The 11,406-nt window shown below is 36.3% G+C and overlaps 1 pseudogene; it reads right to left on the bottom strand.

The window, feature by feature from the left end:
- Positions 1 to 11,112, bottom strand: part of LOC131073123 (7-deoxyloganetin glucosyltransferase-like) — a 21,073-nt pseudogene extending 9,961 nt beyond the window's left edge.
- Between the last annotated feature and the right edge of the window lie 294 nt (positions 11,113 to 11,406).

Raw genomic sequence — 11,406 nt, 5'->3', positions numbered from 1 at the left:
CAATCATTTTGGGAGATTGTGATAGTCTAGAGTCTAATTTGGTTGAGTAATGCAAACATTGTCATATTATCAATTTGTTGTCATGACAATTTTGCACTTTTTGTAAGTCGTGATTCTCCAATAGTTAGTTCAGTTTGAAAAAAGGTTGGAGGAGGTTGTGTTCATTTTGGGTGACACCTTTAAGGACCCCAAACTCTGAAAGATGTAAGTGTGTGTTGATTTGGTAGTTTTGAGAAGGAAAGTGAAGCATCAAAACTGCTGGAAACACAGGAAATCATCTAATTTATGTTGATTGCATACTGAAGGTGGATTAACAAGAATTATCATCACATAGATCCTGGAACTAGATTATTTTACCTTTATTTTTCTTTTGGTGTGAATCCTTGAAGTTATCACTGCCCCATCTACAAGCAAATCTCTATCGGGTAGCCTAAAATGCTCAAACCCCTAGGTTTTGATTGTAATAATGGGTTTTGGTCTATCAGTCCTTAACTGAACATTCTACCATTATAGGAGATGATAGGCCACTGTATCATATGTCAATTCCAAGATCCATTAAGAGGACACAACGGGGCGAAGAGGATGGAGAACTAACCCTAGGTTTGGCATCTCTATGTGTCAGACCAGTTTAATGAGTGTAGTGCGAGAGAATTGAGTGGTAGAGATCTAGAAAGGGGTTTGAATGTGATAGCGGATTATTTTGGAGGTTGACATAACATTTCATGGTCAGGGATAGTCATCTTTTAGGAGAACCAAGCAAGTTTGTGACAGGTGTTCAGTCAAATAGGCCTAATAGCCCTATTAGGTTTGTTAGTGTAGTATTGGTTGGGATGTCTGTAAGTTGGTTTGGTGCCGAAAACTGAGATATTGTTGAGAACTCCAAGGGTTGTTGTATTGAATTGGTCAAGTGGGTCATTCAAATCCCTAAAGCCTAGTAGTAGCCCACTCATGTATGCAAGGGTGTGTGTAGTCACACAAGAATTGAGAGTGTTAGTTGTTTGTAAGTGGACATATTGGAGCCCTTTTAAGTCTCCCAAGGCATTTTTTAGTGTCATTGAACCATTACTTGACTTGGTGTTGTGTAAGGCCCCTTTGGTAGTAGGGATTTGGTTGAGTTTGTGAGCCTTAGAGGTTGGTTGGTTCAAGGTTATCCTTCAAGTCTGTTGCCTCATCATCTCTCTCTCTCTCTCTCTCTCTCTCTCTCTCTCTCTCTCTCTCTCTCTCTCTCTCTCTCTCTCTCTTAGAACCCCACATAACACCTAATTACATCATGTGACCCCTTAGCACACCACATGACCTTTTAGGAGAATATGATGTCCTAAGGGGTCATATGGTGTCCTAAGTGTTGGCATTGTGTTGTCATTGATGTCAACCAGTATGGAATGATAACCAACAAGTAAGTATTGGAAACCGGTATGAAATGTCAATCGATAGGTATGTTCCCGGTATGCAGATGCAATAAGGAGATCCACCGGTGAGCATGTATGAACATGAAGAAGACAAACCAATAGAGTGAATAGTTGCTATATCAAATGAAGTATGGACATAGAAATGGAAGCATTCCAAGTCAATATGATCTACCGCTAGGGTACATGAACTGGTAAAACACTAGTCGTGTGTCTTGGTCGGTGAATGAACTCAAAACAGCATATCATTCTGGGTTAAGTTGGATGGTGTCTGAGGATGACACGTATATTCCATGTGGCAAGCATGCAGTGGAAGGAAAACTATCCACTGACGTGATAGGTGATGATCAAATCGAATTTAAATAAGGAGCCCGTGAATCATGGGTCAATGGAAAAAGAAGTACGGCTCGAGGCGGATAAAGATGCAGAAGATTTTTGGTGAGATAAATGAAGCAGGACAATCCGATCTTTGTGCTCGATGGTCGAAGGAAACAAATGAGGCATTAATGGTGAATGACAGCTCGAAAGGACAAAAAATAAGTTGTAGGTCGCTAGATATAGAAATCATGTACAAATGTCATCAGAAATCGTGGTGGTGTTTGATCTACTATAGATCATCAATTGAGGAGAGGAGATCCGTTTAGATTTGATATAGATTTTCTCAATGCAAAAAAACCCTACTATGCCTAGTTTGAATATAGGTTTTAGTGGGAACAATCAAGTATACATATGTAGACTGAAGACTTAAGTTGACGATGCTTGATGTTGGTGAAAATAAAGTAACTAAGAGAGAAGATTCTGATGATCCACAACAAAATGTACCTCCTGAAAACCTTGAACAAAACCCACAAGATACACCTCCAGTTCCTCCTTTTGACCATACACCTGAAACAAGGGAGCAATTGATTAATCTGTTAGGGAAAAACACGTCTAAAATAAATAGATTGATTAATAAATTGAAAACATCTGAACTTGAGCATCATAAATCCCTCGCCACTAGCCTAGAAACATTAGCTGGTGGTGTCATAGCCGTTTCCACACAAATTACAAAATGGGGAAACTTTAGGGATATGTGTCATCAATACTATGTTGTTGGGTTATCATACAAGGGAGTGAAAAACAAAAATATTAGTAAACAACAAATATGTGCCCTTTTTATTGATCCTAAAACTTGTCAATAGTTACCTCTTCATGCAAAGAGGTTTCCCATACATTGGTGTACCAATGTGCAAATGAAGAATCTTTTTTGGTAGAGGTGGTGGATGGTCGTTGATGATCCACCTTGTAATAATTATGAGGTGCCATTGTATTTTTTGAGAAAAGTATGCTGTAATTTTTCCCTCAATGTGTGGGCAAACAATTTTGGCATGAGAGAGTTTCATGGTAGAGTTGGCGGCTCTGCCCAAGATAGACCTGGAGCCCATAGGCAAGTAGCCCCAGAGATTCGTCACCCCCTAGCACCCAAACCCAAGGTGCATCAGGCTATCCTAGTAGAGTTGAAAGAGTCGATGGAGCTACAGACTCTTCAGGCAGCCACACCATTAACTGGTTCCATCATCCAATATGGGACATAGTTAGCACACCCTCTTGTACTTGATGATGAGCCATTAGTTTCTCCAGGTGGTGACAAAGAGCCCATTCAGAATGTGTGTGTCAGTTGCTTAGGGATATGCTCAGGGATGAATGATGTAGCCATCGCAGATGGATCCACATCTCATCCATGCACGATTTGTGGGAGTAGATTGCCCCGCATGGCTGAGGATGTGGCATTGGCAGAGGAGTTGATGGAGATGTTGTTTCCCCATCAGTCGCAGACACAGGTGTGTTGATTTGAATTCATAACATTTTATTTATCAGTCACTTTAAATTTGTAATTACATAAATGAATTTTCATTTATACATCAATTTAAATTCATACAAATAATATGCATTTCAGGATGCAACAATGGTATCCCATACTCCTCCTGCAGTTACTACAGCTGCAACTTCAATGCCTGAGGTATAAATTTTGTAACATGTTCAAATAGAATAGTACACTTTGAATTCAAAAATATTACAAGATATACTAACTATCTTTAATGCTTGGTCCAATTTTTGGTTTGTCGGTGTTGACAGGGGACCAAATGTCCTAGATTGATGGTATCATGCTCTCAATGATTGATTTTGGCCTACAAGGCTATACGGTTTTATATTTTGTACACAATTTTTTATGTATTGTTTTGATGGATTATGCAAGTCATTTCATTTTAGATTTTTCAAATTATGTTTAATGTATTATCTGTACTAATATCTCACGTTAATTTTGTTTTTTTAGGGTACCCCCTCTACGTCTAGGCCTCGTACTAAGAAAAAGAATTCTCCGAAGATGCCAAAACATGGGAAGAAGGTAATTGAACACATTTTTAGTTGTACAATTGTTTCAAAATGTTGAAATTGTCTTAGTTGGGGTTTGTAGATTGATTAGTATTGTTTGTCTATTTTACATGTACAACATCCATTGAGCTATGTGGATTTGTTGAATGCACCTCATTCACTTGTGGATTGAGAGAGGGTGGAGGTATGTATCTCTACTTTATTTTCTTGATTTCATGATTATATGCACATGTACATGTGAACTTGTAATAAATTATAATATTATATTTTTTTCATAAAGGAAATATCCATAGTTGCTTCATCAATATTGAGCCCTCCTCCGTGCACTCAAGAAGCATATCAGGATCCAGTACACTTTTGTTTGATATATTACATTAATTTTTTTTAACCTACAATACTTATCATTATATTAATTGTATTTAATCTTTGATCATTTTTTGTATACGTAATAGCGACAATTTCTCCATCGATGGTGAGCCATCCTCAGTCCAATGGAGAAGAATCTTAGGAATCGGTACGCCATTTTTCTCTATATTATAGCTTTTAAGTGTTTTTGATATATTTATGTTAGTACATTGTATTAATTGTACATTTCATCTACAATATCCTCCTTCACAATTCGTCCACAATGTGGATCCTTTTAAGTTTGTCTTCAAGAAAACTCCTAAGAGTGACAAGGAGAGGAGAGCGAAGACATTAGCTCCGAGATCAGCCGATGAGGTAATCTACATTTCAATTGCAAATGAATTATAGGTAAATGCATAGTTATGTTGTTAATTGTGAACTATTTTCTACAAAATAATTCTAACTTGGCTTTTGAATTGTGGTTTTGAAACAATCTACAAAGCCGTGTACTGCATCGAAGAGGCTCAATTTTGATGATCCACCATAAATTTAGGATCATATGGTGTTAGTTGTGGTCATAGAATTACCGATACATTAGATATATTCTATAGTTTTTATTGTATATCGATTTGGACATGGCATATGCCACATTTTTGTAATACTTGTCAAGCATGCCTTATATATATATATATATATATATATATATATATATATATATATATATATATATATGTTGATATTCGATCCAATAAATGTGTACTGAGTTCATTATTGTGTATTCATTGTATTTTGTGGTTGTCCTTTTATAAAGTTAATTTATCATTTGCTTATGTAATCAACAGTATGAATATAAACAACAAAAATCTATGATATAAACTGTAGTCACATAAATCTTTCCACTTAATTAAATGAATATCTACTATTTATTTGATTATTTTAACCATCAATATTCAGTTAATTAAATTAATATTTAATTACTTTCACCCTCAACCACTTCTCCTATTGATTAAATAAATCATTCAATTTATTTAAATTAATTAACTAAGCCACACTCTAAATCAAATAAATGAATAAAACATATTTAGTTAGTTTAACCCCCTTTCCTCTTTTAAATAAATAATAAAACATTTATTTAAATCCCTAATCTACCCCCCCACTTGCATTCTCCTACAAATGCAAGTTGCACCTATTTTGTTGAAATAAAGTAATTTTATTTTAATTAAAATCCTATTTTCCCTCACCCACCAAACCCACTTGCATCCTAAACCCATTCTAGATTCTTCTAAACCATTCATAATTAGCCTAAACCCATCCCCTATTTATTGTCACATTCCTAAGTAACTTGAAGTCAATTCTCAAAGCCTCCAAAGTCTTTGAAAAGCATTAAATGCTTTATGTCTCCAACAAGTTAACCCCTAAAGTCTTCCAAACCATTAATGGTTCTTACATGACCATTTATGACTCTTACATAACCATTAATGGTTAAACTCAACTCACCCACATGGTTAGAGACTTTCCCTCTAACTCAACCCTCATTTAACTCATGGGTCTCTTCAAGCATTTATTGCTTTGACCATGGTTATCCTTACTAGCTCTTGCACAAGAGTTTATCCATTAGATGAAGGCATTATTCATTGGATAAAGATTTTATTCATTCAACTCAAGCCTAACCTTACCTCCTAAGGTAACCTTCATGTCATTTCAAGTATTTAATTCTTCTTTCCCCTCCTCTCAAGCCACCTCATGTTGCAATTTGTCATCCTGGGATTGGGTTGAAAGCCCTCACATGGATCATAAACCTAGCAATCCCAACCCTTGTTGAGATTACTCAATCTCAACAATCAATTTCTCCATTTTTCCTATAAATAGTGTCCATTCCTTCTTAATCCAGATCTAGAAATCTTGTATGCATCTAATCTATAGTTAAATTTGAGAGAGCATTTTAGGAGCATCTAATCTAAATTGTCATTTTAGTTAAAATCAATATAGATTAATTAGTTATTTTATCATATCTAGTTTGCTTGCATTTGCATAGTCTTTTTTAATCATTTTTATAAAATATTGAATCTCCATAAAACTTCCATAGTAGTGCAAAAAGATGAGGGCCACACTCATGTGGAACTTGGAGAGGAGAGGAACAAGGGAGGAGCAACTATGAGCATGTTGGCAAGCATTTGGGAGTGTTTTGTTTCCTTTCTCCATTTCTGTATGTTTTCCATTATATGTTTGATATCTCTCTTGATATGCATGCTTAGGATTGTAGTTTCCTTTGTATTTCATTTATGATTGATACTAACACTAACGTTTGATTCTTGAGTCTTGTGTTGTGTTTCCTAACATCCTTTTTACAGAGCATCATTTGGTGAACTTGACATGAATTGAACACACAACCTTCTGATTAAAACAAACTAACTTTATTTGTTAAATTGCCAAATTTCCACACATAGGTTGTGCTTTAGCGCTATTGAATACATTTTATCACCTTTGATAGTTGAGGATTTAGCGCTTTTATCAGAGTTCAGGCACTTCTGTCAGAGAAGTGGTACCTTTGTCTAAGTTATATCGCTATTGTTGGTTAAATAGCGTTGTTGTGCTCTCTATCTGACAGAGATTTCATTTTGTTTGATAGTTTTAAATGAAAAAAAAAAAATTAGGAGAAGACCACCAAAAACTTTCTTTTTCACTAACTATTTTGTTTTTTGTGTGCAGGTTTTGCTAACTTCTTGTTTTGCAAGATTCGAGGAGTTAGGGATTTAGAAAGTTTATTTTCTTTTTTCTTTCTTTTTAAACTTTACTTTTAAAGTTAGGATTAAAAAGAATTCACTTTCCCTTTTGGACTAAAATCAACTTCATCTTTCCTTTTGGACTAAAATAAACAAAATTTTCAATTTGGGGCTTAAAAGGAATTTCACTTTGCAAAGTTAAAAAGAACCACAAAACAAACAAACAAAATTTTCTTTCTTTTGCAAGTTAGGAACAAATTTTTCATTTTGGTGCTTAAAATAAACAAACAACTTTTATTTCTTGCAAAGGATAAAAATTCACAATCAACTTTTTATTTTGCAAGATAAAAAGAACAAACAACTTGTCCATTTTTGTTACAAACTTGTTTTTACTTTGAGCAACGTGCTTTTAATTTGGTTGACCGAGATTTTTCAATTTATTAGTTAGAAAACAAATTGCCTTGTGAAGTTAAAAAGAACACCATGGTTGTTGGAGCAAAATCTCTAAATAGCATATAGATCGCATTGCAATAAACCAGTTAAAAAGAACAAATGTTTTCAATGTTTGGCACACTTGTGCAAAAATCTGTAGAGTGGTCCCACTTCTAACACACACTATCCTCTCTCTTGGCTCTCATGGTCCAAGGTGCAAGAGAAAAGTGTTAGTAATGCTCGAAATTTTTATTTTTAAGAGAGGCCTGCCAAGAGACACATCACTCTTGGGAACGACCTTGCGTGGTAAATCTTTTGAGATGCTATAGAAATCAGGTGAGAGTGAAAGTTGTAGCCTTGGGTGTAGTTGTTCCTATAGTGTAACTTGTCGAAAGGACATATGGACCCCACCATAAGTTAAAAGGCTCTTAAGTGAGTCACTGCAGAATGAACTTACGCCCAGAAACATTGAACATTACTAAACACCTTTTATTATAGAAGCCCACCCCTTCTATTGATTGAGGATATTTGTGAAAAGTTCAGTGCAAGAGCATAGATGGTTTTGTTCCCAAGATACTCACCATACATATTTCCTTGACTAGAAACAAGTCTTTTTGAAAGGCTACTTGTAGCTTGATAAAAGTGGCGACTCCCTCATCATAGGGATTAACTATCTGTTATGCTCGTGCAAGACTTAGTATATCACATCCTTACCTACCGTTGCGGGATTCATAAGGTATGTAGTACCAAAGTTGAAGAAATATCAAGATGTGGGATGAAAATATCACAACTGGCCATTGACCTTAGGGATAAAAAAGTGTTTTTGAGCTGTATTCGTCTTGTGTCAGACCAGTAACAATTTGAGCCAACTTCAGGCTTTGGGAAACATAAAATATATTTGTAAAAAGGGTCAACAAATTTCATGATTAAGGTTGATTTAGACCCACACCTATTTTTGCCTTTTGTTGAAAAAGGGAAAGGTTATTGTTCTTGTGTTCTTGTTGTGTTTTCTTTTCAAAGAAATTCAAAATAATTTTCAAACCGAGTATTCATCCAATACAATCCACCTCAAACATTGATAAACAAAAAAAACATCAAAAATTCAAACAAAGTATCAATTTGTATGACCATCACTCACATTTTGAGAAAAGGGAGTCTTCATCAAAAGACCACATTGAATAAGAGACAATTGAGTTCAAAAGATCTTATCAAAAGAAGGAAGTTTTTCTATATCAATAGACAATTTTTTCTCTCACACAGAGCCTTCTTGTGCCATATGCACTTGTATCTTCAAGGCAAATCCAACGAATTTGACAAAGAGCCTTTGAAAAATAGAGATTTTACTCAGTATAGAGCCTTGGATTATCACAAAAACAAAGGAGGCAAGCTCAACCTTGCTTTCTTTCCAAAAATATGTATCAATTACTGTAGACATATAAAAATGACAACTTTCTTGAGTGAATATTTAATATTCATTTTAACCTCATTCCTCTGTTTAATTAAATTTTCTTTTATTAAATATTCGCATTCATCTATTTGATTAAATAAGTTATTCAATTTATTTAATTAAATTCACCTAAACCTTTCATATCCTTTAATTAAATAAATCACCTTATTTAATTAATTTCCCTTTCTCCCCTTTTAATTAAATTTACATTTAATTAAATTGCTCATGAAAAATAAATAAATCTAATTTATTTAAATCCCCCACTTGCATCTATTTTATTGTAATAAAGAAATTTATTTTAATTAAAAATACCCTCCATCCACTTGCATTCTCCTGCATCTCCCACTTGCCTCTCTAACCCCCCTTCTAGATTCTTCTAATCACTTCTAAATTAGCCTAACCCATCCCCTAAATATTGTCACATCCCTAAGAAAATGGAAGTCACTTCTGAAACCCCCAAAGTCTTTGAAAACCATTAAAGGCTTTATGTCTTCAACAAGTTCACCTTCAAATTCTTCTAAACCATTATTGGTTAACTCAACCCTCTTGCATGATTAGAGACTTTCTCTCTAACTCAACCCTCATCTAACCCAAGGGTCTCATCAAGCATTCATGGCTTTACCCTTGGTTATTCCTTTAACCCTTGCACAAGAGTTTCTCCTCTGGGTAAAAGCTTTATCCAATGGAAAAACCTTAACCTGACATTAACCCTTACCTCCTAAGGTAACCATGAGGTCTTCTCAAGCATTTAATGCTTCTTACATCCCCTCTCAAGCAGTCTTATGTTGACAATTGTCACCATTTCATTGGTGAGAATTATAAACATGGATTGATAACTTTCAATCCTAGCCCTTGATAAGATCATCCAATCCTGACCATCCATTGCCCTGTTTTTCCTATAAATAGAGCTCTCATTCCTCCATTTTAAGATCCAAGTCTTTAGTATCAAACTTGTAGACAATTTACTCATAATCCAAGTTTCTGTTAGAGTATTCGGGTATTTACTTGATTAATTAAACAATATTTGTTTAGTTATTTAAGTTCCCTTTATCTCTTTTACACTTAAGCTAACTTTAGGTGCATAATAATTAATTATTTTATTAATTATTATGTGCAAACCTAGGTTTTCCCTTTTAGGGCTTCTTGACCTATTAAAGGTTAAGTTCTTTCTTTTCTTTGTAACAAGAAGGAGGATTATTACATTACATTTTGTGAATATTGAGCTCTCTCTTTTTTAGCATATTTTCTGTGTATTTCTTTCTTCTGTGATTTGCTTCCTTGCTTTTCCTTGTAACAGATTTTTTAGCGTGTAGAGATCATTTGGGCTCATGTGGTGTTGTATTTTCTCAACTCCAACATGGTATTAGAGCTCCAGATCTGCAACTACCTATTCTTGTTTTGAGAATTTTTGCATTAGAAGCAGATTTGGGGTTTCAAAAAGTTTTTTTATGCACCTAGGGATAGGCCTTTTTTCTGAGCACTTTGGGCCTAAACAGACCTCACCATCGTGCTCAGAAGGCCCAAAAACCCCTATGGTCATATAAAATTTGACCTTTTTTGGTTCTTGAGCCTCTGGGAGTATTTTTTCTCCAGATCCAAGTCGTACGGCCCTGGCATGCAATTCGAGAAAAAAAATTCAAAAGAAATATATTTTTGCCTTTTTATGGCATGTGGGCTGGATTTTGATTTTTGTGCAGATGTAGGTTTTCGTACCCTTTTTACTGCATGCAGGCCGGAGAAAAGAAAATAAATAAATTAAAAAAACGATGAAAATGCATAAGTTTTTTTTGGAGAAAAGAAAAATCAAAAAGTTTTTTTGTGCAGATGTAGGTTTCTGTACTTTGTAGCTGGTCTAACAGTCTGACCCCCACCAGACTTGTCAGATCGGGCCCGCCGCCAGTCTCCGACCCCCTGTTGGCTCCCGGCCCCCCCATCAGTCTCAGCCTCCGACCTCCTGCCACTGCGGCCCTCGACGGCCCCGCCTTCTCGGCGCCTCCGTCTGTGGCCCCCATCGTCGTTGCAACCCTAGCCCCCAGCGCTGACCCTGCCACTTGCAACCCACATGCGACCCTGTTCCCCAACACCGGATTCTTCCGCCACCGCCGCAGCTCCCTGCCGCCCGTCGCTTCCCCGGCTGCTGGCTTCTCCTGCCGCCACCACAGCTCCCCTGCCCACGCCGTCCGCAGCACCCTAGCCCGCCTCCTGGGCCCAGCTGCCACTCTGCCACACGGCCTCCCTACTCCACCCTACCACCGGGGCACCACCAACCCGCCACCAGTGCGCCATTCACTGGCCACCTCTGCCCGAACAGCCACCAGACTACCCCTTCCTCTTGTTTTGAAGGGGGGTTTTGTTTTTTGGTCTTATCTTAGGCATACAGAGTCATTTTTTTGAAAAAAAATAAGTGTCGAAAAGATGGTTTCGAGCCGGACCTCATCATGTTGTTAATTTTTTCCAATTTTTCTGTTTGACTATGTGTTTTTCTAGTCAAAGCGAGGTCTTTTTTTTGCACTCCAGGGGACGTAGAATGAGAATCCGAACTCTTTTTTTTGAAAAATTTATATTTTTGGAAAGCGTGTGCTGTGTAATTTCCAGATTCTGCTCCATACATATTTTATTCATTTTTTTTCTTTTCAGCACTCTGGTGGATATCTTGGTTGTTTCGGGTCCTGGGATCTCT

This window comes from Cryptomeria japonica, chromosome 5 (genome assembly GCF_030272615.1).
Source record: "Cryptomeria japonica chromosome 5, Sugi_1.0, whole genome shotgun sequence".
NCBI classification, from domain to species: domain Eukaryota; kingdom Viridiplantae; phylum Streptophyta; class Pinopsida; order Cupressales; family Cupressaceae; genus Cryptomeria; species Cryptomeria japonica.
This window is presented reverse-complemented; position numbering and strand designations above follow the sequence as displayed.